General features: G+C 37.0%; 1 pseudogene; it reads right to left on the bottom strand.

Annotated features, from left to right (window-relative positions):
* Positions 1 to 1,275: 1,275 nt before the first annotated feature.
* LOC101540113 (40S ribosomal protein SA-like) overlaps positions 1,276 to 27,414 on the bottom strand; it is a 42,199-nt pseudogene continuing 16,060 nt past the window's right edge.

The following is a 27,414-nucleotide window of genomic DNA, read 5'->3' as shown; positions in this document are numbered from 1 at the left end:
AGGGCTCTCTATATGAAAGTTAAATTATAGCAATTAAAAGAAAGATTGACATACAAATCAAGCGTTTCTTAGCTGAGTGGCTATAATTTCTCTGAGAGTTATTTTCCTCATCTGTGAACTGAAGGCACTATTCCTAGTATTACAGGAGTGTTGTAAAATTTAGTCAACTAGTACACATAAAGGTTAAATGCAGAATTCAAGTCCAACGACGGTCAGCTATTTGCTTAATGAATGTTGAACAACTGTGAAAACTAAAACCTGATTCATCAACTTTTTCCAAAATACATTTTACATTGTTTTCTCTGTTTTCTCTGGAACTCCCCCTAGCACACATTCTCTATTCCTTCTTTTTTGCTTCCTTACTCTTGAAAGAAATGGGATCAAGAACACCCTAAAGCATGTTCTCTCCTGAACAGTGGAATTAAATGAGCTTTGGTAAACAGGCTTTATGTCAGTTTATTTTAGATCCTACATATTCAAAAGGTGATCTACAAATCATCCATAATGGTACCAGCTTACTAAGAAAAATGCAAAATCTCAGTGCTTGCAGAAATAGTACAGAGGTTAGAGTGTTTGCCTTGCAAAACTGTTGAACCACTAACCCTGGTTCAATCTCAGACACTACACATGACCTCCCAAACACCACCAAGGGTCATTTCTGATCATAGATAGGACCTGAGGAAAAGAAAATGTAAAATCACAGAATCATCAATTAAGCAAATGAACTTTAACAAGTTCATTTCATTTGACTCACATGATTCCTAGGTACTTCTCATTTATAGTACACCACAATAAGTGTATTAGAAGACAGAGACTACTGATGCCACAGACCATGAAGCAGCACTACATTGGATGAAAGTGCCTTGCATGGTTCCTGGCATTCATTTGTTAACTTGACAAGCATTTATGAGCATCTATTATGTGCCAACTACTGTGCTGGATAGGTACTGGACTAGAAAATTCAGAAAAAATCAGTCATGCTCTCTCATCCTCATCTAACTTTTAGTCATCCAAATTCTCTCCTGGCGTTTTCTTTTGGAAACTCATTTATTTTCCATCAACCTTATTTTTATTTCTCGTTTTGAGTCTGGAAGAAGAGCTTAAGACCATTCAGTGGTGGTTCCTGCCCATTTGGTGGCCTGAGCTGCAGACCAGGAGCTGCAGCTTTGGAGATTTGGAGCTGCAGACCAGGCTTTCGTAGCAGGCTGAGAGCTTCAGTCTTTCGGTAGAGAACTGCTAAACCAGATCAGTTCGCAACTCCTGGCTGAGAAGCTGTTAACTAGCGAGCAGAAGCATCCATTCACCCTGAAATTCCTCCTTCGTCACAACCTTCTCAGCATCAGCTTGCTCTTCCTTTTAATCTCCTTGGGAGCTCTGGAGAAGCAGAGACTAGGCATGACCTTTCATGGGCATTCGCTGGAGACGGTGCCTCACATGCGTAGAACCTCCCAGGCCAGCATCCACTACCTGAGACCCACAGAGTGAGCTCTCTGTGGCAGGGGATGGCGATGTCCACGCGGCACAGAGCAATGGCAGGAAGGTTAACGTAAGACACCTCTGTGAGGGCTGATGGTCAGGAACCACCAGAAGTCTGGCTCCAGGAAAGCCGCCTGGATTTGGTTAGTGAAAGTTGCAGGAGTGAAGTGACAAGTGATTGGAGTTGGCGCCAGTGGCGGCCGCAATCTTCAGCCCAGCTTGCTGGCCAGTATTCCAGGATGAGATCACACTGACATCAGCAGGATTTTTAATGGCAACAATGGCACGAGCTGCCAACACAGGCTTCTCCCAAGTTCTCTTCAAATATATGAAGTAGATATCATCACTTTTCCTTTTGTAGCTGTACTGTTCCATCTGGATGTCCAAGTTGGTGCCGTTTAAGGAGCACCTGCTGCAAGGAATTCACTTGCAGGATACCAAGGGCTCCAGATACCGCAAAATCTCCCTTGAAGTAGACAAGAATCATGAACAACGCTGTATGGGTCCCTCACTCAGCAGTAAGAAAAGGCTTCTGGTATTTTCTGACTACGGTCATTCTTCTTTATCTAGAAAATTGGTGACATAAATAAGAGCAAGCACTCATGGATGGCTTGATCTATGTGAAGGGCAGTGTTAAGTACTGTAATGCAAATCTGTTATTTTGCTTATCCCTAGTGGTTCCTATTGCAATACAAAGCCTTCTCTGGAGGGGTGGTGGTGGTGAGAGTAGGGAGATTAAGGGTAGTATCCTTCCTCTACTTTTCCTTATTATTTCAGGTGGGTTTGCATAACCTACTTGTTGTAGGATCAATTTGATTTGAAGCCTAAGTCAGAAAATCATGACTGTGGACCAACAAATGAGAGTCATTTCTGGTACTTTTGCTAGAAAGCTGATCAAGGAAAACGTTAGCCTTGTGTTTTAAATTCCCTACTACATGAATTGACAAATATCCCTTTTATTTGAGTCGGTTATATTTGAATTTTTATGACTTATAACCAATGATAGCCTGGCAGTACACATAAACTTTTCATATAGCACTCCCAACAAGCTATTAAGCATATACTATTAATGTATTCACTTTCTAGATGAAGAAATTGAGGATCAAAGGGGTTAAGGGGCTTGCTCAACTACACATAGTTGACAAATGGTAGACTTAAGATTAAATCACAAACTCTCTCATTACAAAAATTTACAATTCATCATACTATTGTAAATACTCTTTGTTATCTTGAATTATTAAACTCTGCACTTAAGAGTGATTAAAAAGTAGTAAATATTCCTGAAACCCACTCTAATGGCCTCTATGCAATAAAATTATGGTCCTAAAAGATTATTGGAATAACTGGACCATTGATAACTTCCCATAAGTAAACCTCCTGGAGCAGGGTTCATTACAGACCTCATCTTAATTCAACCTGTGAAATAGCAGGCTGCAGGTTTATGGCTCTAACAGTGGGTAATTTCCATTAAGGTAAAAAACAGTTCAAAGTAAACTTGAAAAATAAAAAGGTTTGTCCTCATGAACATTTTAGAGCATAGGTTTGCTCTTCCCATGCTTTTTCCATGTCCCATTTAACAAAATGATTCCTCACTTCAGCACTTTTCTTAGAGTCCAATTTTAAAGTTCAAAATAATCAAAATCCCTTTCATATTTAGATAGTCATGACTGAATGTAACCTTCACATCTTTGGTAGTCTAGTTCCAATCACAGTAAAGAACAATTAATAGTGGAAATATATGAGCGCTGAAGGCAAAGTGAATCCAAGATTCTACAGTTACAGCACCGACTCTGTGTATATCTAAAACTAAATCTGAACAGGACTGTGAATATTTCTCTGGCCATCAGTGCTAAAGAAAGCAACCCTTATAGGATTATAGTCATTGACAGAAACTAGAATTAAATGTTACTCCTTTTGAGGGAAGATAAAAACTCCAACAGAGGAAAGAAAGGAAAGATGTACAGAGAATTTTACAAATATAAGTTATTTATTAAGACAAGCTAGTCAAAGCAGTCTTTACCAGTAGTAGAAGGAAGAAAAACAGCACTCAAAACATTCAATGACCACTGTGAATAAAGTTAGAAAGGAAGGGATAGGTATAGAATGATCTCTCTCATATGTAGTACTTAGAGGTTCACAGCGAGGTAGCAATGAAGTTTCAAAGGAAACATAAAAGACAATAGAATTTGGGGAGGAGGTGGAGGGATCCAAATACAGGGACCTTGGGTCCTTGGAGGATGGAGGTGGGTATACTGGTGAAGGGTGTAGTACAGGAACTAAGAACTGAGAAACAATTACTAACAACATTATAAACCAGAGAATCTCTGTTTAAAAATTTTAAAACACAAACAAACAAAAATGCACTGAATTACCACTGTACCCATGCTGGTTTACTCCTGTGGTCCAGATCTAATCTCTTCTGGCCATTGCTCCCCTTTCTACTTGTCTCTTCTGCAGAATTGTTCTGTATTGTCCACACTGTATCCCCAAATATTGTATTCATAAGTCAAATCAAATCACATCTACCTACTTGGAGGAAAAAATAATCTACCTTCATAACAGAGACATCCTTTTCTCTTAGCTCTAATCATAGCCATTAAATGCGTGCATAGATATATTTTTTATTTTTATTTATCAGTTCTCATTTAACATGCCAGTGAAATTTTATATATTACACATTACATAAAAATCTTGAAATTATGGAATTCTAAACTGTGTCTTCCTTTTACCCAAGAAAATATTTACTCAATACTTAAATATGGGCTAGGGACTGCTGGACCATGCTATCAACAATTCACACAAGTTTTTTGCTCCTGTTGAATTTACTTTCTAATAGGAAAGACAAATACTAAAATGAAACACTAACAAAGAAAGGCAATTTTATAAACTAAAAATAAAATAAAACAATAAATAATGTGGACCCTGAGGAAGAAGGATGATCTAAGGAATTTGGAGATAATGCACACAACCAACAAGGGTTCAACCTCCAGCTATATATATGGTCTCCTGATCTCCTCCAGGAATGATCTCTGAGCACGGATCCAGGAGAGATCTCTGAGGACATAGTCAGAAGTAAGCCCTAGGCACAGTCAGATGAGGTTCAAAAACAAAAACAAATAAACAAAAAAGAATGAATGGGGGACAAGAATGTTCCTTTGAGGTATTATGTGTGCTGAGTTATTATGCTGCTTCGTCTTCCCATTTTATTCCTCTTCCTTGTCAGAAGATTATACATCTCCACAATATGACTATGTCTTCTGTGGAAGGAGTTTTTTTTCCCCACCACATTAACAACTAGCTTGGCTATGTGATATGCTTTGATCAATGAAATGTGAGTACAAGTAATGGTGTGCCAACTCCTCGGAGAAGCTCTAAAACTCAGTGTTTAATTTCATCAGCGTGCTTATTCCTCTCCCTCTGCCACAAGTTGGGCCCATTCCAGATTGGGTTTATAAGCCTGGATCCTGAAATGAAGAAGATATGAAGAGCCAATCCAGAGCGAACTCACAGCTAATGGATCAGTCATCCAATGTAAGCAAGAAATCTGATTTGCTTTTTGTGAGATATGTTGGAAAATGGTTTAAAGTACACTGCTAAGCAATGAGAAGGAGCCAATTTTAAGATCAGAGGAAGAGGAAGTGGGGTAAGTGGGAGAGTGGCTGGAGAGGGAGAGAGAAAGTGAGAATCCATTTGTCATGCTCGAAGAACAGAGTGTGGGTGGCAGAGAACTGAGGATGACATAGGAGAAGTAAGAATGGACCAGATGGCATAAATCTTTGCAAGCCGCATTAGAGGCTGGACTATATAAGCTCTTCAAATGTTTTTAAAAGGATATAACCAACGAGATCTTTAAGATAATTTTCACTCCATATATTTTTAAACTTCTTTTTGTTAACTTATTTTTACGGTAGAATTGTTGCAAAAATACTACAGCCTCATTATCACTCTCATCCAGCCTATTCTGTCAACCTGTGACATAAACATAGTACAGTTATCAGAACCAGTAAATCAGTATAAGTATAGCAATATTTAACACTATTAACAATGCATTAGATTTTATTTGAATTTCACTCATTTTTCCATTGATGCTGCCTTTAAGTTCCAGAATATCATTCAAAAAAGAGAGAACACCATGCATGTAGTTCTTAATTTTTCCTCGATTGTCCACATTCTATAACACTTTTAGAAAGTTTTCCAGTCGATCATGACTCAGATTTTGAAGAGCATTGATGGACACTATGCTGAATATTTCGTCAGAAGCTGAAGTTTGTCTAATACTTTCCGGTGATTGGAATGACGTTATGCATGTAAAGCAAGATGCTATTAAAATGATGCTATATTCTTCTCACTGAGTCTTATTAAAGGATAGAATGGCAATTACAGATCTGACTGATGAGCATTGTTGACCTAATCATTTGGTTAAGTTTATACCTGACATCTATTTTCTTTAACTTGCTATCTTCTCTTTTGTACTTGGTAAATGTCTTGAGGCAACATATTTTTGTGATTTTCTATTTCCCTTTCCCCTTGTACATTTATTACTTTTATAAGTCTGTGACAAGACAGATGTCTTTTGTCTCCTCATTTGTTTATTAAACCAAACATTTATTTATATAATATATACTCATTTATATTTATTTTATTTTATAGATTATTTTTCCAATGTCATATAATGCAATTCAATTTATGTCTTTGATCAAATTGTTCAAGATTTGAGCATCAGAACAACTTCAGTCTGCCATCTTTTATTAAGTATTTCCATCTATTTAGGTATCATGAGACATATAGGCTCATCTTATTTTTCTTATTTCAGTTCTTGAATCAACCATCTCCTTGGATCCCTGTTTCTTTTCACTGCAGAATGTTTAGAAGCCAATATTCAGATGGTACAGGTACGTTACATTACTATCAAAAAGCCATTACTTCTGAACCTTCCAAAATTACAGCTCCAAGAAGATATTGTGTATTTTAACCCACATATGGGCATCCATTTATGGATTTATATATAGCTACTAAATATTTTTAAGTAAATTTATGCTAGTGCCTCCAATTTATTTATTTGTTTGACTTTTGAGCCACACCCAGCTATGCCCAGGGATTACTCCTGCCTCCGCTCTAGAAATCACTCTTGGCAGTACTCAAGGGAACCATACGGGATGCTGGGGATCAAGCCTAGATTGGCTGCATTCAAGGCAAGTAGGAATCAAGCCTAGATTGGCTGCATTCAAGGCAAGTAGGAATCAAGCCTAGATTGGCTGCATTCAAGGCAAGCATCTCACCTACTATACTGCTGCTCCAATAGCTCCAACTAAGATACTACTCTGCAGTTTACTCTAGCCTTTCTCTTCGCTTTATTTTTATGATCCCAGTAACAAGAAGTCAAATTCATATCATCTGCAATTTAACTATTTGTTCAATTTTATTGTATTGATAAAGTAGTTTGGGAATGCCAAGACATATGTCTTTGAGAAATGTATTTGCTAACAGGCTCACAGATTATACATAGGTTTTTAACCTCACCATTTCCAGTTAAGATACTGTTTTCCAAAATTACTGAGGTTAGTTCCTTTTCTTCCCAGTCCCTTCAGTGTGATTACATAATTCATTTGCACTTAAGGTGGATCATATGGTAATGTTTCCGTTTCATTTTAGATAATCCTAACCTCTTGATAGGTTTCAATTATTTATTATAATGAATGCGCAATAAATGTATGAAACATTATTAAAGTACGAGGAGTTAAAACTCTTAAATATACTGAAAAGAAATACCATACCCTTCTTATCCCTACAAATCCATTCCAATTCCACCATTCTTTCTCACCCTTTTTCACCTTTCCCCATGAGGTACCTAATCTATTTAATTTCTGCTTTGCCCTTCCTATTTCTCTTCTGCACAAAGGCAAAGATAATTGTTTTAAATATCATTTTCTTTCTTAATATGTTATAGATACACTTTTTCACTTTTATTTTCTTTTTGGATCACACCCGGTGGTGCTCAGGGGTTACTCCTGGCTCTGCACTCAGCAATTACTCCTGGCGGTGCTCAGGGGATCATATGGGATGCTGGGGATCAAACAAAGGTTGGCCGCATGCAAGGCAAATGCCCTACCTTCTGTATTATAGCTCCAGCTCCTTAACTTTTCCTTTTACTATAACACTATGCTTTGAAAATCAACAGTGCATTTTAAAATATGGAAGAAGGAATAAATATCAATGTTCTCAATTAGGTTAATATTTTCGCTTGTTATATAAATATATTATAGCTCTGAATTTAAGAAAAATGAGTTCCAATCTAATGTATTTTCACACCGTTTCAATTTAAACCTTTAAAATATTCCTATTTTACATCCTTATGTATTTCTAGCAGCAGAGAAAATATTCCATAACAGACTAACATACTCTGGGCAATGTTCCCTGTTGTCAAGCGCAGTTCTCCTTAAAGGTCAGCAACCTGACATCTGACATGAAGTCAAGCAAACTGTCTATTTCCACAGTTGGAAAGTATGCATGTGAATGGAAAAAACTGGAATGGTTGGCTATGTTTGGTCTGGCGAAGTCACCCAAATGAGAGGAAGCCCAGCAAGAGTTCAGCCTCAATGATGTCTGAAAATCTGGCTCTTGTGTCACCTTTCAGCCTACCTATTTTACATTGACTAGAGTTCAAATGTATATTCCAAATACTTTTGTTTTGGCTTCTCTTGAGTTATATCAATCTACACCCCATCAAGAGTATGAAGTTTGAAAGAACAAGGCCTTGACTGAGCATCCTACATCCCAGCTACTCATTTTGGCCTTTGGGAAAGTCAATGCAAGGACTTAAAGTTGTTTGTTTAATCATGTTTCATTGGCACTTTCTGTGGCTAGTGGGAATTTGAGCACAAGGAGTTGTCTTTTCAATTGTCACTGTGATGAATTTATATCTACAAAAACCATGTTTTAAATTCAAAATTTAAAAGTTGCATTTTTATTTTAAAAACACACCCAGATAAGTAGATGTCAGTTAAAATTTTAGGAGATTGATTTGTTTGAAAATTGAAAAAGCCAATTATATTTGTATCTGTCATTTAAAGAAAATTTTCTGCATTTGTAGTAGAATGTTTCAAAATCCGTTTTAGCAATATATCTGCATATGGAAAGATTAACAGCTTGAGAATTACATTTTAGGAAGAAAAAATAAATTTGTTTTATTTCAGAATTGAACACTTCCACAAGTCTGAAAATACTGTATCTTCATGTACATCAAAAAATGAAAGAAGTTCTCTGGATTAAAATGGCTTTATAACAAAATATCCATAAGTATAAACCATGCATGTTCGGAATTAGAGAACCAAGTTGTGCAGGTGTTCATCTGCATTCTCCACTCAACCTCTGCATGTAAATGCCTTGGGTGGTCAAAGCTCCTGTTTCTAAGCATGTTCTATGATACTTGTGTGGCCCAAGTAAAAAAAATTCACTCTGCAATTGAAGCATCTGTGAAGCATTAAAAGAGCAATTGCCCAGACTCTGTCCCCAGAGATTTTGACTCTGTTGGGTCCTGAAGTCCAAAATTTTTAACAAGAGCTAGTAATTATAAATCATGGTCCTAGACTAGAAGGGGACAAAGAGAGTATATATTCCACACAATTTACAAATCCATTTGCACTCCTCTTACAAATTGCTGTTTCCAAGGTAGACTTGAGAGTCAAATTAAATCCTTTTAGAAAAGGTTCATTTATTTGTTCAAAGTATATTTTAGGGACATATACATTAGGCATTGGGAATGCATAAGTCAACTAGATAATGTTCATTGCTAAGCTGGAAGACAGGGTCAATGGCAGAAATTAGATAATGAGAGCTGGATTACATTTCAAATCAGTGAGTCTGCCATTATGATATACCAATTTTGCCTGAGTTAGGTTTTTATCACATTCTCAGTAACCGAAAAAGACATAACATCACTAAAATGAGAAACACTTTTTTTAAAAGAAAAAAATCTTTCTTGTGCTCTTAAAAGATCTGTTACATTTACAAGAGTTATTTCTTTTTGCCTGCTTCCACCCCTAGAAAATTTCTAGGGAAGCAGGCATTTCTTACTTATCTCCAAGTACTAAAGCAATTTAGGGTCAACCTAATGTGAGCCCCAGGACTGAAGGGCAAATGCCATCATTTGCTTGTGTTGAAGGAGGCGAACCAATCCATGACTAAACATATGTAACTTCTTTGATTGGCTGGTTTTGATTTGGGGGTCACACCTAACAGTGCTCAGAGGCTACTTCCAGCCTTGCACTTAGGATACCAAGTTGTGTTGGGAATTAAACCTGGGCCTGTCACATAGCAAACACGCAGGCAGCCAGTGGAGCTTTCTCTGACCCTGAAACATATGTAATTTTTGCTTATGAACTACATTTTGTTTTATTCTGCACTCAATAGACCAAGTAAAAACACAGATACTTGATCAGCTTTCTATTTTCCCTTGAAAGGTGGTTTAGTTGATATTTAACCTATGGACTAAAAATTTGGGAGTGAAGAATATTTAAGGCGAAGATTTTGACATAGCAAACCCCTGTAATATAATAAGATAGGTAAAATACTAGGTAAAATATTAGGCATTAATTTAAATACCAAACCTAATAGATAGTATCGCTCTTCTTACCCTAAAATCTGAACTAAATGTCCTTACCAGGACTACTTTCTCCACATATATCCCTGTCTTAGAGGTATTAGCTACCAGTTAAATTCTGCTGAATTAATGATTCATGGAGGCAGTTTGCAAGCAAACTTTAAACAAAATCCTAAATAATTGTATTAAATTATTTGATTTACTGTCTACAATGATTCAAGTTGTAGATAGTCTGTTAGCTTTTTATGGAGACTTTTAGAGCATGTGATAATAATATTAGCACTTAATTTTATATGTGCTTAATAGATTATGCAATATATTAAAATAAACCTTAAACTTCAAATTACTTTCCCTTCCCAATTAAATTGCCACTATACTTTGATAAAAGCTGTATGGAATTTCATATGAAACTTTTGAAAGGCTAAAGGCATGAGAAATTATTTCACTAAATGTCACAGAGTTTTCCTATTTATTCAGATCATCTTGACCTTGGAAGTCTGTTAAAAGTGGTATGGAAATTGTTCATAACAGGCTTTCTCATTAGATTTTTGGCAGCTCTACATCAGTTCTAGCCAGGACCCTGAAGAGCTAAGACAAAATTGGCACACATTTATCTGAATATTTCAGAACCTCCAATGAGGCTACTTCCAAAAGCTAGGAAAGGGTCCTGGGAATTATTTCTTTCTCTGGTTCTTCTTCTATGAAGATTTTTCATTATGTAAATTAGTTGTGGAAAAAGTGCTATCTCCAAATGTGCTTTATTTGTAGAATGTCTACACAAGAACTTTTTGTTAGTTTTCTTGTTCAGAAAACAATCTTATTAAATACAGTGGCCATCCAAGTGCAATTTAGAGATCCCATGACGATTTTTTTAAGGAGCAAGGATTAATCCCCAATCCTAGCCAAGATCAATAAAACTGCCTCTAATTTCCACACTCCCCTTTGAGCTACTGTCAAGAGCATAATGGCTTTCTCCATTAGCATACAGAGTTTTTGACTGCCAGTGTTTAACTCATTACTTTGTAAAGCACTATAAAGTACTTTAAAATGTCCAGACTATGAAAACTGCTATTTAAAAACAATCCTGTGCAGTTCTGCCCCATATCAGAATAAACTAGCTAACACACCTGAAATAATCCTAATGATTCCAAGTTCTATATGAGATTACTTTCCTCACTAATTCCAAATAAAGTAGATGACATTTTGTAGATTGCTTTCAACCCATATCTAACTAACATGTTATAGCCTCTGTTTCTTTTAAAAATCAACCAAGAAAACTTTTTGTTCTTAATTACAAACATCTTCAGAAGAGAATCCACTTTTAATTTGCCCACCTCAAAGACAAAAACGTCTCTTAAAAAGAAGTAGGTACCAAATAAGGATTTGGAGTAAACGTAGTCATTCATGTATTTCTCCTTTCCTGTATCTGTCCATTCATGCCTCTGTCTTTGAGGAGGGGGCCACACCTGGCATTGCCAGAGAACCAGGTGGTGTTGGGGTACAAACCCAGGGTCAAAGCATGTGCTCTGGCCCATCTTTCATTACTCAGCATTACTCAGACCCACAGAAAACAATTTTAAAATAAGTAAATATAAAGAGGTAAATCTATTCTCTCCTCAGGAACATTTAAAATAATATTGTTAAAAAGGAAAAGACAGTGGATAACAGAATACTGTCAAAGCCATCAAAGTCTAATTGGAACCACATAAGGAAGCATATCTGGGACTTTCCAGAAGATATTCTGGGTGAAAGACACAGAGGTGGGTTTTGAGGGATAAGTAAATAGTAGCAAGCCAAGTAGGGGAAGAAGATCTCATGCGGAGAGAAAAGAGTAAGAGAAAGTTTACTGATCGGAACAAATATAAGTATGACCAGAGAAGTTTGCTCAGGTGGCTCAAGATTGTCTCCAAAAGATACTTAGAAAAAATTAATAGAGACATTTCCTTTTGTCCCAATAATTTCTGGGCATTACTAATCTATAACTGATAAAGAGTCAGGAATGCTAAACATCATAAAATTCATAAGACAAAACTGCAAATTGGCAAATTATCACACATTTCACACAAATTTAGAATCACTCTGCAGACATTCATTCATATCAACTAAAAACTTATTTATAATTACCTTCTCTATGGGTTTTTTGTTTTTGGCATGGCCAGGGTGGGGATGAGGCATCCCAGGAGTGCTCAGAGCTTACTCTTGGTTCTGCACTTAGGATCTCTGTTGGTGAAGGTTGAGGGACCAAATTGATGGCAGTGTTGAATCAGGTTGGCTATGTACAAGGCTTTTATTCCCTCAACGATTTCTCTAGCAAAAATAATTATATTGATATATATTCTAACTTCAGAATATCTATAACACAAAGTAATTTTGCACAGTTTTTACATAAGCTGAATTTTCCAACAACATAGTTATCATGTAACTTGCATTTTGCTTTGTTTAGAAGTGTACTAATGGTCATTCACCACTTTATAACTGTAGTCTGTCATCCGTTGTTTATTGATTTGCTCGAGCGGGCACCAGTAACGTCTCCATTATGCGACTTCTTGTTACTGTTTTTGGCATATTGAATACGCTTGCCAGGCTTTGCCGTGCAGGTGGGATACTCTCAGTAGCTTGTCAGGCTCTCCGAGAGGGACGGAGAAATCAAACCCAAGTTGGCCGCCTGCAAGCAAACACCCTACCCGCTGTGCTATCACTCCAGTCCAAGAAAAAATACATATTTATTTATTTTTGTTTGGGGATCACACCAAGCAGTGCTCAGTGCTAACTCCTAACTCTGCACTCAGGGATCATTTCCTGGTGGGTCTCATGGGATTGTCTGCTGTTCCAGGAATCAAACCTAAGTTGGTCGCATGCAAAGCAAGCATCCCATTCACTTCACTATAGCTCCAGCACTAGAATATTTTTAGAAACATAATATTTATATAAAAATAAAAATAATAAATATAATAAAAATATAAAGATTAATGACAACCTATGAAAACTTTTAGAAAGAATGAGTGACTTAAAGTTGTCACGCCAACACCCTAAAGACAATCTTGTTTCCAAGAAAATCAAACTTGAGATCCATTAACCAGGACTCCAGGGCCCCAAATAACTGAACCTCCAAAAATACACCCCTGACATGCATAGATATTGACAGAGAAGATGTGTCAAAAATTAGTGAATGAACACCATAAGTCAATGAATGAAAATCTTTATTTTGTTCTTAGTACAAGCCTACAAACTGGCCTGCAAGAAAAAAAGCCCAAGCCAGATCTAAAATGCCAAGTAGGAAAGAAGAGCAAGAAACTGTGGGAAAGACCTTTATTCCAGGAATAATTTGTTCCAAGAATTCCTGTGTTCCAAGGCATGGCCATTTCGCATGGTGACCATGGTGACTTCATAATATCAATGACAAAATACAGCTCTTGGTATATGAATTGCCAGTTTAGTCACCTACATCAACATTACATATATATGTATATATATGTGTATATATATATTTGTAGTAACGGCCAAGATGATTGTATTTATAAATACAAAAATCTGATAACTTTATAAGATTCTCTATAATAGTTGTACCCAAGCATTTTATTATTTTTTTACTTTCTTTTTCTTTTGTATGTAGCACTGTCATAGCACTGTCATCCCATTGTTCATCAATTTGCTCAAGTGGGCACCAGTAATGTCTCCATTGTGAGACTTGTTACTGTTTTTAGCAATCGAATATGCCATGGGAAGCTTGCCAGGCTCTGCTGTGTGGGCAGAATACTCTCAGTAGCATGCGAGGTCATCCCGTTGCTCATCAATTTGTTCGAGCAGGCACCAGTAAAGTCTCTCGTTGAGAGACTTATTGTTACTGCTTTGGGATATCCAATACCCACGGGTAGCTTGCCAGGCTCTGCTGCAGGGGCTCGATGCTCTCAGTAGCTTGTCCTCTCTCTAAGAGGGGCGGAGGAATCGAACTCGTGTCGTCCGAGTGAAAGGTGAATGCCCAACCGCTGTGCTATCGCTCCAGCCCTCTATTTATAGATTGGTTGTTTTATCTCTGATTTTATTTCAGTATAGTAAGAGTATGGTACAAGGTATTCATGACAAAGGGCACTTTCAATTGCAGAGCAAAGAACGGTTTGACATTATCTGTTGCCCCAAAGACCTTAGTTATTACACATGAATTTCAATTGCTACAAGATGCTTTAGGTACTAACATTCTGATTATGGTTTGATGCCTATCAAAAAAAGAAATGAGTGAAATTAAATTAAGAGATCATTTACTTTTCCCTGCCTGAAACATTTTAATGTGATTTTATATTTGTATTTCCCTATTTTAGCAACATGTAAAGACCTGGACTGGAAGCATGCTTTTCATTCTGGAGATTCGGGTTTAAACTCTGCATCATAGTCCCCCAACACTGCCAATAGCAATCCTGAGCACCTGCTTACAGTAGCTCTGGAGCACTTCTAGGTGCTCAAACATGAAAATGGTTTATCATACCGCAGGGCCAAAGGGAATAAGTTAAAGAACTGTTGTAATCTTAACGTTCATAATTGTTCTCTCAGTATCAGAGATAGAAACAATAAAAACAACATTAATATCCAGTATTTATTAAGCAACTACTAAATTATAGGTACTGTGCTATTTTTCATACATAATCTCACATTCTTCCAATCAACCTTTAAAACATGTACATCTATCATTTACTATTTTATGGGGCAATAGCTAACATCCTAAGGCCATGCTAGTTTTTAATGGTAGTATATCTAGAGCTCATCATTTCCACAACACTAAATTGTATGTAAGAAAAATTGGCTTTGCTTTCTTTTCTTCTGGATTTCTGTAGTTTCTCACATTTTAGACAAATAAAGCATTCAAGTGGACAATCAGCAAGAAAAGGTGCAAATCTATTCCCACTTGATCCTGTGTTGGGAAAAAATTGATAAAGAAAATGTAACTGAATATTTGCCAACTGCTATATAACCTCTTAAGGAAAAAAAAGCTAGCAAATTCATAGGCTCCTTCATGAAATGCCATGCAATCACACAGTTATGAGCTACTTACTATTAGATGTGTCCATAGATGATTCATATTGCTCTATGTTTGGAAGCATTGAAAAAATGGCACTGGGTCTTATTCTGATATCTCCCAACATTAACTAAAATGTGGGGCATGATGATATGGCATTGGAGGAAGAATTATGTCTAAGTATATAGTGCCTTTGACCCTCATTCACTACTGGTGGGAATGTTGACCTGTCCAGCCTTTTTGGAAGACAAAAATGGGCATTCCAAATAAACAAAACAACTAGGAATTGAGTTCATAGGACCCAGCAATTCCACTCTTGGGAATTTACCCCAAGGGCTCTAAAGCACAATGCAGAAAAGATGTCTGCACTCCTCTGTTCATTGTTGCACTGCTCACAATAGCCAAAATCTGGAAACAACTTAAGTGTCCAAGAACTGATGACTGGATAAAGAAGTTATAGTACATATACACAGCGCAATAATACTTTTCTGTAAGAACAAATGAAGTTGTGTTAGTTTACTGATAACATAGGTGGATGTGGGCAGTATATACCGAATAAAATAAGTCAGAAAGAGAGGGAAAGATACAAAATAATCTCACTCATATGTGGGATATAAAGAAACCTAGGAGGGGAATAAATAATGCTCAAAGACAATAGAAATGAAGAATAGGAGAACTGATCCTTGGTAGGAAATTTGCCACTGTTTCTGTGGGGAAGAGGTGGGGGGCAGGGGTTGGAATAAGTCAGGGAAGGGACTACTATGACAATGACAGAGGGGATAGAGAGAAAGGGAAGTGGTCACTCTGGACAAGGACTGGGTTCTGAGAGAAGACAAAGTGGTATGCATGATACTGTATAAAGAAAAGAAAAAAGTTCCCTTCAAAGAGGCTGGCTAGGGACGGGAGGGGAAACTAGGAACACTGGTGGACAGGAGTGGACAATAGTGAAGGAACTGGTGTTAGAACACTGTCCACCTGAAAACTATCATGAATAAATTTGTAAACTTGTAAATTTGTAATTTATGGTTATTCAATTTTTAAGGGCCCTTAGAAATATTGAGTGCCTGTAACAAATCATCATGAACAACTGTAAACCACAGTATTTAAATAAAGTGTAGGGGAAGAAAAAATGTTTTATGTATATAGGCCAATTTCATGAAACTCCAAAATATATTAGCACAGAATTTTAAAAATTTTATTTATGACAGGTTATTTAAGACACAATTTTATTTAAGACACAATTTACCATAATATCTGAGTATAAAATAAAATGCAATATATTTTAGATTCCAGCATTGAAAACTTACATAAACGAGAATAGGCATTTTATTATATTGTATTAAGTGGTTTTCATTTCTTATTTACACAGGTGAAAATCATATAGCAATCACAAATTGGTTTCACTAATTTTTTCCTGAGCATTCTATTTGCCATTTCTTTAAGTTTTGTTGGCAAACACAATATAAAGTAAATCTATCATGTGACTAAGGAGGCAAATGGGGTTGGGAGGGAAACTGGGGACATTGGTGGAGGGAAGGTCACACCATAGTGACTGAAACAACTGTATTTTAAACAACTTTGTAGATCATGGTGTTTTAATAATAATCACTGTATTACTGTCATCCTGTTGCTCATCGATTTGCTCGAGTGGGCACCAGTAAACGTCTCCATTGTGAGACTTATTGTTACTGGTTTTGGCATATCAAATACACCACGGATAGCTTGCTAGGCTCTGCCCTGTGGGCGAGATACTCTCGGTAGCTTGTGGGCTCTCCGAAAGGAGCGGAGGAATCAAACCTGGTCAGCTGCGTGCAAGGCAAACACCCTACCCGCTGTGCTCCAGCCCTTTAATAATAATAAAAATAAAAACTTTAAAAGTGCCCTTAGAGTGGTCATCCTGTTCAGTCTCTAGTCCACTTTCAGCACGCTTCTCCCTTTCCACGCGGGATCTCCAATCACATTTTACTTGGTGTTCCCTTCTCTATCTGAGATGACTTTCCCCCAACATGTGAGGCCAGCTTCCAAGCTATGGAGCCAACCTCCAGGCATTATATACCACTATTCTTGGGTATTAGTCTCCTACTCTGTTATTTTATATTCCACAGATGAGTGCAATCTTTCTGCCTGTCCCTCTCTTTCTGGCTCATTTCACTTAGCATGATACTTTCCATGTTGATCCACTTATACGCAAAGTTCATGACTTCATCTTTTCTAACAGCTGCATAGTATTCCATTGTATAGATGTACCAAAGTTTCTTTAACCAGTCATCTGTTCTCAGGCACTCGGGTTTTTTCCAAATTCTGGCTATTGTAAACAGTGCTGCGATGAACATATAAGTGCAGATGTCATTTCAACTATACTTTTTTGTTTCTCCAGGATATATTCCCAGAAGTGGTATTGCTGGATCAAATGGAAGCTCAATTTCTAATTTTTTGAGAAGCATCCATATTGTTTTCCAAAGGGACTGAACCAGTCGGCATTCCCACCAGCAGTGTAGAAGGGTCCCTTTCTCCCCACATCCTCTCCAACAGCGGTTGCTTCTGTTCTTTTGGATGTGTGCCATTCTCTGTGGTGTGAGATGGTATCTCATGGTTGTTTTGATTTGCATCTCCCTGATGATTAGTGATGCAGAGCATTTTTTCATATGCCTTTTGCCATTCATATCTCTTCCTTGAAAAATTTCTGTTCATTTCTTCGGCCCATTTTCTGATGGGTTGGATGTTTTCTTCTTGTAGAGTTCAACCAGTGCTTTATAAACCCTTGATATCAACCCTTTATTGGATGGGTATTAGGTGAATATCCTTTCCCATTCTGTAGATTGCCTTTGTATTCTGGTCATTGTGTCTCTTGTGGTGCAGAAGCTTTTTAGTTTAATATAGTTCCATTTGTTTATCTCTGTTTCTACTTGATTGCTTAGTTCCATGTCATCTTTGAAGATAACTTTAGCTTCAATATCGTGAAGGGTTTTGCCGACCTTGTCTTCGATGTACCTTATGGATTGTGGTCTGATGTTGAGGTCTTTAATCCATTTTGATCTGATTTTTGTGCACGGTGTCAGGTCAAGGTCTAAGCCCATTCTTTTGCATGTGGTTGTCCAGTTATGCCAGCACCATTTGTTGAAGAGCCTTTCCTTGCTCCACTTCACATTTCTTGCCCCCTTATCAAAGATTAGATGATCATACATTTGGGGTTGTGTGGAGGGATAATCCACTCTGTTCCATTGGTCTGAGGCTCTGCCTTTGTTCTAGTACCATGCTGTTTTAATTGTTACCGCTTTGTAGTAAAGTTTAAGGTTGGGGAGGGTGATGCCTCCCATCATCTTTTTCCCAAGAATTGTTTTAGCTATCAGTGGGCGTTTATTGTTCCTTATGAATTTCAGAATTGTTTGATCCATTTCTTTGAAGAATGTCATGCGTATCCTTACAGGGATCACGTTAAATCTGTATAATGCTTTGTGGAGTATTGCCATTTTGACCATGTTGATTCTCCCTAACCATGAGCAAGGGATATGTTTCCATTTCCTCATGTCCTCTTTTATTTCATGGAGTAGCGTTTTATAGTTTTCTTTGTAGAGGTCCTTTACTTCTTTAGTTAAGCTGATTCCGAGGTATTTTATTTTCTGGGGCACGATTGTGAATGGGATTGCTTTTTTCATGTTCCTTTCCTCTGTCTCTTTTCCTCTGTTTGCATATAGGAAGGCCATGGATTTTGGGGTATTGATTTTGTAGCCTACGACTTTATTGTTCAGATCAATTGTTTCTAAGAGTTTCTTAGTAGAACTTTTAGGCTTCTCTAGATATAGTATCATATCGTCTGCGAATAGTGAGAGTTTGATTTCTTCCTTTCTATCTGAATGCACTTAATATCTTTTTCTTGCCTAATGGCTATTGCTAGTACTTGTAGTACTATATTAAAGAGAAGTGGTGAGAGTGGGCATCCTTGTTTTGTCCCCGATCTTAGAGGAAATGCCCTTAGTTTTTCCCCATTGATGATAATGCTTGCCATAGGTTCGTGGTAGATGGCTTTGACTATCTTGAGGAAAGTTCCTCCAAAACCCATTTTGGTGAGAGTTTTTATCATGAACGGATTGCAAACCACAACACCCAAAAGGAAAGAGAGAGATCAAATTGGAATGCCCTGCCACAGAGGCAGGGTGGGGTGGGAGGGATGGGATTGGGGGGTGGGTGGGAGGGATACTGGGTTCATTGGTGGTGGAGAATGGACACTGGTAGAGGGATGGGCTCTCAAACATTGCATGAGGGAAAAACAAGCACGAAAATGTGAATCTGTAACTATACCCTCACTGTGACTCACTAATTAAAAAATAAATTTAAAAAAAAAGAAAAAAATTTTGCAGTGCTTAGCAAATATAAATTTGATACAACAAAAAGTTGATGCACTGTGGTTGATCAGAAGCCCCTTTAGCTAAAATCCCCGACTGCTCCCACAGAAATCAGCTCTTCTCACACTTACTGTCCAACCCACAAACCTCTGCTGATTTCTACTGACCACCAATGATCTCACCAAAGTAGGAAAATAAAAGAATTTTCACAAAACAAAAAAGTGCCCTTAGCGGGAAAAACAACTTCTTTCTTACTTAAAAAGAATATAATACTGGAATTTTCAACAAGTAAACTGAGGAATTTCTTTATACCCATGGTCAGTTTACTACTAATGTTGATACCTCTTATTTAAAATGTTTAGAATAAGAATATCAAATTGGTTAAGAGATCTGAAAAGTATTTGCTTTAAACAAGTCTCAAAATCATTTTTCAAAGAAGCTGAACAAGGCAACAGTCATACCAGCAGTGAATTAGAGTTCAGTTTTCATCATACCCCAGCCAACACTTGTTGTTTCCAGACTGATATAGACCAGTCTTTCTGGTTGACGTAGTTGACATAGTTGACAATGACAAAATTTCATTGTTATTTTGATTTATATTTCCATAATAAATGGTGATGTTGAACATTTTAATTTTTTATTTAATTTTTAAACTGAATCACAGTGAGATACACAATTACAAAGCTGTTCATGATTGAGATTCAGTCATATGATGTTCCAACACCCATCCTTCCACCTGTGTACATTTTTCCACCATCATGCACCATGACCCCAGTTTCCCTTCCACCATGACCCTTGACCCCCAGCCTGCCTCTATGGCAGGCTGGCAGGCGCCTCTCTCTCTCTCTCTCTCTCTCTCTCTCTCTCTCTCTCTCTCTCTCTCTCTCTCTCTCTCTCTCTCTCTCTGTCTCTCTCCGCTTTTGGCATTATGGTTTGCAATAAAGGCATTGAGAGGTTATCATGTTTGTTCCTTTTCCAACTATGATTATCTTAGTGGTCCCTTTTCTATTCCAAATGCCTTTTCTCCATCACTCGAGGCAGGCTTCAATCATAGACCAATTCTCCTGACCCTAGTTTCTTTAAACACGTCCTTGGATATTAGTTTCATGCTATGTTTCTTTATATCTCACAAATGAATGCAACCATTCTATGTGTTTCCCTTTCCTTCTGACTCATTTCATTCAGCATGATACTCTTCAAGTCCATCCATTTATAAGCAAATTTCATGACTTCATTTTTCCTGGTGACTGAATAGTATTCCATTGTGTACCAATTTCTTTATCCACTCACCTGTTCTTGGGCATTTTTATTGTTTTCAGATTTTGGGTCTTGTGAATAGTGTTTTAATAAACATAGAAATGCAGATGGTTTTTCTGCAGTGTGTTTTTTCACTCCCAGGGAATATTCCCAGAGTGATATTGCTGGGTAGTCTGGAAGCTCAATTTCTAGTTTGGTGAGCAATGTCCATATTATTTTCTAAACAGTCTGGACCAGCTTTCATGTCCACCAACAATGTGCAATAGTCCCTTTCTCCCCACATCTGTGCCAGCATTGGTTGGTCTTGTACTTGTTGATGTGTGCCTGTTTCTGTGGTGTGAGATAATATCTCATTGTTGTTTTGAATTGTACCTTGCTGATGATTAGCGATGTACAGCATTTTATTCATGTGGCTCTTGATCCTTTGAATTTCTTCTTTGATGAAAGTTCTTTTTATTTCTTCTCCCCATATATTGATGGGGTTGGATTTTTTCCTGATAAAGTTCTACCAATGCCTTATATATCTTGGATATTAATCCATTATCAGATGGGCATTAGATAATTTTTGTTGGATATTTTTCATTTGTCTGTTGACCACCTTTAATGTCTTCTTTGAGTGTCTTTCTGACTTTTTTTCTTTTGTTTTTGCTTTTTGGGTCACAGCGTTGCATAGGGGTTACTCCTGGCTAATGCACTCAGGAATTACTTCTGGCAGTGCTCGGGGGACCATATGGGATGCTGGGAATTGAACCGGAGTCAGCTGTGTGCAAGGCAAATGTGCTACCCTCTGTGCTATAACTCCAGCCCCCTTTTTTCACATTTTTGATGAGTTTTTTTTTTTTGTTACTGTAGAGCTTTTTTTGGAGCTTTTAAAGTGCTTTATATACGTTGAATTATTAGTCCTTTGCTGTGCAAATGTTTTCTTCCAAACAATGGAGCATTTGTGGCTTTTTGTTTCATTTTGGAAGCCACACTTGGTGCACAGGATTCTGCACTAAGTATTCACTTTTGGTGGGGCTTAAGGACAATATGAAGTGTCAGGGACCAAACCTGGGTCATTAGTATGCAAGACAAGCTCACTATCCTCTGTACATTTTCATCTTCCTGACAGTAAAACATCTTTTTACTTTAGATATTTTCCTTCTGCTGTGCATAAACTTTTTTGGTTTGATAACATCCCAGATGTTTATTTCTGCTTTTTTTTTTGCCAATGGAGTCATATCATTAAATAATCTTGAGACATCAAAATCTTGGAGATCTGTGTTTTTATCGATGTACTTTATAGACATAGGTTTGATATCAGGTTCTTTAAACCATTTTGGATTTATCTTTGTGTATGGCATGAGATACGTCCAATCTCATTTCATTTATCATGTGGCTCTCCAACAACTTTTTCATTTGTTGAAGATGCTGTCCTTGCTCCATTTATGCACTCATCCTTTTGTTGTTAATAAACTGACCATACATTTGTAGATGTACTTCTAGATTCTCAATTCTATTACATTGATAAAATTGTCCATCGTTGTTTCAGTATCATGCAGTTTTATTTACTGTAGCTTTGTAGTAAAGAGTAAAGTTTTGGAATGTAATGCTTCCCATTAAGTACCATGGAAAAATTTTGTTTAGGTTTCACATAATGGTCACTATCCATTTTTTGCCAAAAAAAATACCAACAAACTTTGCATAAAAGTGGTGACATTACACAGTAAAATGCAGTATTGTTTTAAAGAAAAATATTTAATGTCTCATAAGATTATCATTCTTTATTTTTCATACAAATTTGCCTGGATTACAATCTTCTTAGCTTCTTTTGGACTCCTAAGGAATTCTGGGGTGCGGAGCCAAGTTCTTCAATCCACAGGCATCCAGAGGAAAGTGATTCCTCTCTGAATAGAAATTGGAAAATTCTTACTTTTAAGAATGGGTGCTCATAGGTCTAATATTATTATGGAGTTCATGTTTTCATTTCACAATAAGCCTAATATTTATTCTCTCACATAAGCTAATCCATATTTCTGCACTCTAGAAAATTTGGCATCAAAGACTTTGAAAAAAAGTTTCTTTTGCCCAAAGAAAGAGAGCATCTGTTATCAATTAAATGTGAAAAGGTGACTTCTGAAATAAAAACTAATTCTAATGCTCCCATTGCCATAAAAATAGTTGCCAAACACATAATGACTACTGAATGAGCTAAATAGATTTAACAGCTTATAAAATAAAAAGTAGAATGCAATAATAATAAAATTCACGTTTACTTAATAACATGCTACATGGTGTAATAAGATAGCATGGTATAATAGCTAAGATTTAGAATTAAGAGTACTGGGTTTGAGTCTCAGTATAAATGATATTGATCAAAGTATTTTAACTTCTTTCAGACTCAGTTTCCTTAGATGCAAAATTTGAAGAATAAGAATATATTATCAGTTTGGTGAACAAGAACTCTTAAGATATAAAATATAGGTAGTCATTTTCACTAATAACTCATGTAAGTAGTTTCTAATTATCTTTATTAAAGAAATATAAATTACTTGAATATGGGTAAATGCCAACATAAATAGCTTTATGTTATCTGACCTTTGTACTTATTCATTAAGAAAAAATTATCTATAAAGTAACTTTTTGAGGGCCTGCTATGGGGGCAGGCTTAAGGGGTGGTTGGGAAAATTGGAAAAAATGGTGGTGGAAAGGTGCAATAGTGATGGGATTGGTGTTGGAATATTGAATGTCTGTAACTAAACTGATGACTTAATAATGCTATACTATCAAAAAAAGAAGAAAAAAATTATCTTTGTTCACTTCATTCACTCCAGAAATTAGTGTGTCTCATTTCTCTTACCAACGGCACATAAGTAGTTCTAAAAACAATGTTTCCAAATGTGGTCAAATATGATAAAATTCCTGTATAATACCCAGAAAATGGCAAGTGAGGGAAACATGAGATACCTGTAGAAGAGAAATTAAGAAAGAAAGGTAGAAAAACCTACAGCAAAAACTGGAGACTTGGGAGCCAGAGAAATAGTACAGCAGGTAGGGTGTTTGCCTTATATGCAGCCACCCAGGCTTGATCTACGTCATCCTTGTGACTCCCAGAACACTTCCATGAGTAATTCCTGATTGCAGAGCCAGGAGTAAGCCCTGAGTACCTCCAGGTTTATCTGTTTCCCCACCACCATCACCAAAAAACCCAAAAAAAAAAAAAACAAAACCACCAACCTGGAGCTTTGGTTGAAAGAGGGAATCATCACTCTTTCTATTCAGGAAATCATTTCCAACAGCTTAGGAGTTCGTGTGATGTTGCAATAAAACCCAAAGCTCCAGCATGCAAAGCATGCAGTTGTTAAGCTCTTTTTCTGGTCAAATGAAATCACAATTCCTCTATAGGGATCTAAAAGAACTCTCTACCATGTCAACGGGAAGTTTTTTTGATTCTCTTTCCCTAAGCAGCTCTACCACATCAACAGGAAGTTTTTTGATTCTTTTTCCATTAGCAACTCTGGTCTGCTGTTCATCTAGCTAACTTTATCTGTCATGTTTAGTTTCCATTTTTCATTTCTCCCTGATCTTATCTTCATTTTTTTCCCTCCCTTCCTCTTACTTGTCCTTCTCATTTCCTTATTGTCTAGGAATGCCTGTCTGCATGCATCTCTGTACGCACGTATCACTACGCACACAAAAACGCACAAACACATAAACATACAAACACACATTCAAACTGCGTTGAAAGTAAAAACTGCTGAATGTAACCAAAACTGTTTTTAGCAACAACTGACGTGGAAGTAATATAATCAGCAATAGCAATTTTTTTCTATTTACTCGTATTCTTTTATTTGACATTGCTTTGTCTTTAAATTTCTGGATACTTCTGTAAGCCAAACACCTTCTAAGTTATTCTAGACCTCCTGCCTCAGGGAAAGGAAAAGTAATTTTTGAATCGATTATTGCAGAGGTCTTCATATAATTGATTGAGTTGGAATATAATGCAATTGTTTGGGGTTGGACATTTTTCCCCTAATCTAGAGTTGACAAACAGTTGTACAAAGAGAAGGGACTCAAAGGGAAAGTATGAAGCTCATACTTTGGCACATTCCAAAATGACACCATTGAGGTGACAAAGATCAGAATCTCCTGATCAGTGTTGTGACTTAACAGAAGAACTGTGTACCCATTTTTCTGTGCCAAATTAAGCAAATTATAACACAAATGAAAAGGGACCACTAGTTATCAGGGGCAGGTATATAAAATGGAGCATATATGGCTGAATAAGTATAAATTATCATAAAGAAAAGATCTAAAACAAAGCACGTTAATTTTCTTGTAGTCTCTGAGAAATCTAAAATGGGTTTCAACTGCTAAATTTGAGGTGCTTAGAGGACTGCTTTTCTTTTTGAAAACTTTCAATTTTCCAGTGTCTAGAGACTAATCACATACGATTACATTGGATCCATTTAAATAATTCAAGGCAAGCTTCCCATTTTAATTCAGCTGATTAGCAACCATGTTCTATTTAAAACCCTGATTCCCTGATTCCCCTTTTACATGAAACTGCATAAAGATTCTGGGAAGGACAGTATAGTGGGTAGGGTACTTGCCTTGTATAATGCCAACTCAGGTTTCAATCCTAATACCAATCACCACCAGGAGTAACTCCTGAATACAGATACACAAGTAAGCCCTGAGCACTACTGATTGTGTCCCACATGCCAAAAAAAAAAATTTATTCTAGGACCTAAAATATGAACACTTTCAGGAAGTCATTTTTCTCCCTACCATGCTGTGTGATGATTAATGCTGCTTTAATGTATGTAAACAAGTGTCGCAGTAAATAGAAAATATTCTTTGCTCCTGGAACCCTCTTGGAGAGCCCGGCAAGCTCCCGAGTGTATCCCGCCCGCACGGGCAGAGCCTGGCAAGCTACCCATGGCTTATTCCATATGCCAAAAACAGTAATGATAGGACTCATTCCCCTGTCCCTGAAAAAGCCTCCAATTGTTGGGAAAGATGAGTAAGGAGAGGCTGTTAAAATCTCAGGGCTGGGAGGAATAGAGATGTTACTGGTGCCCGCTGGAGTAAATTGGCAAACAACTGGATGACAGTGATGAGTCCTGGAATAGAAAATATACAACCCAGTATAGTTGTGCTGTCACATTCTGAAAAATAAAATAGAGATTCATTCAGCAGGCCTGAGATTAAACATGAAAATCCAGATAGCATGGCTGGTGTACATTTGAATATCTGCTAAGATGGAAAGTTGGTGTCCAAGAACAATATTTCATCTCTTGACTCCAATGACATATACAAAGCACCCAAACTACTACCTTTCCCCTGGGAACTTAATTATAAACCTCAGAAAATAAGAAAATGGGAAATACCAAATCAATCAAGTTTCTCTAGAATTGACTAAGACTGATTTACTATCTATCAATAACTTGGGTATTCTACTTATGAAATAGTGTATTTATAAGAAAAATTCATATTCTAGTTTATCATCTTATATAGAATTCACATAAAACTCAGAATTCTCTTTGAAACTAGAACTGTATACTGGGTGCCTTGAAAATATTTTATGAAACACTGTGACTTATGACACTGTTAATGATCATGTGTTCATACATACACATTCCATTAGAGTGTCTGCTTTTTTTTACCATTATCTCAGAATCCCTTCCCATCCCCCAAGCCCCACTCCCCTGACATCCTTGGTAAGTTCAGTTCTGTAAACCAATTTTCAGTTCTCTTGTCTTTTACCATGTGTTTTCCCCTTACTATTATTTCTTTATGATCTATGAGAATGATCTATGAGAAAGATCATTCTATATCTGTCATTCTTCTGACTGATGTCATTCAGCATAATTTACCTCTACTTCCGTTTTAGTAGCATCAAAATGCATGATTTCATCGTTTTTTTCTTTTTAATTTTTATAAAGTATTCCACCACAAATCCACCATTGCACCTTCCCATAACCATTATTTCCAGCTTTCCCAACCACCACCCAAGCCAATCCAAATAGCAGGCCCTAAATAATTTATTTTATATTACGTGTTACAAATAATTTGCTTAAAATGATCAAAAATGTTTTCCTTAGAAGAAAGTGTGTGAAGTTTGTTATATCTCACCCTGGAGCCATTAAGACCTTATAAAAGAGATTACTTACAGGTTAAGCCTTGTGTGTTAACATTTTCTTAATTGAGATTGATTGCCTTCCACTTTACATCCCATCCAATTTGGTGTGCTACTTCTAGTATATCAGTGGTGTAAGTCTCAGATGTTGCTTCAGGAATTCTATAATTCTGAATGGGATGATTCAACTGGACTTAAATTTTGAATTGGATGGGCACTTTGGGATACAAAAGCATGTTGATCTCTTTTGAGCTTGTTGGTCTCTTTTGAGATTTATTTATGAATTTCTTGATTATGGCTAGTTAATGAGCATATCTAGCATAAGAGGCAGTTCATAAATGTGACTTCTAGACTCTCAGAAGAACAGGGAGCTGGGGGTAGGTAGCCCATCCCTGACTCTGTGAGAGCCTAGATATTTCGGTCACAAAACCCACATACTTGAGTTTTTCAACAGATTGATTCCTGAGGATTGTTCCAAGCCTGTGAAATTTGCCTGTGAGCATGGCAGTTATAGGAGTTTGGAAGTTTTGAGCTGCCAGGGCTCTGTTTGGGTGCATGGCAGCCTTACCTGCTCCCCTCTGGGGTGCCCCGGATATGAGATTCAGCCTCG

This window comes from Sorex araneus, chromosome 6, assembly GCF_027595985.1.
Source record: "Sorex araneus isolate mSorAra2 chromosome 6, mSorAra2.pri, whole genome shotgun sequence".
In the NCBI taxonomy this organism is placed as follows: Eukaryota; Metazoa; Chordata; class Mammalia; order Eulipotyphla; family Soricidae; genus Sorex; species Sorex araneus.
Note: the sequence above shows the minus strand (reverse complement) of the source record. Positions and strands in the feature narration are given on the sequence as shown.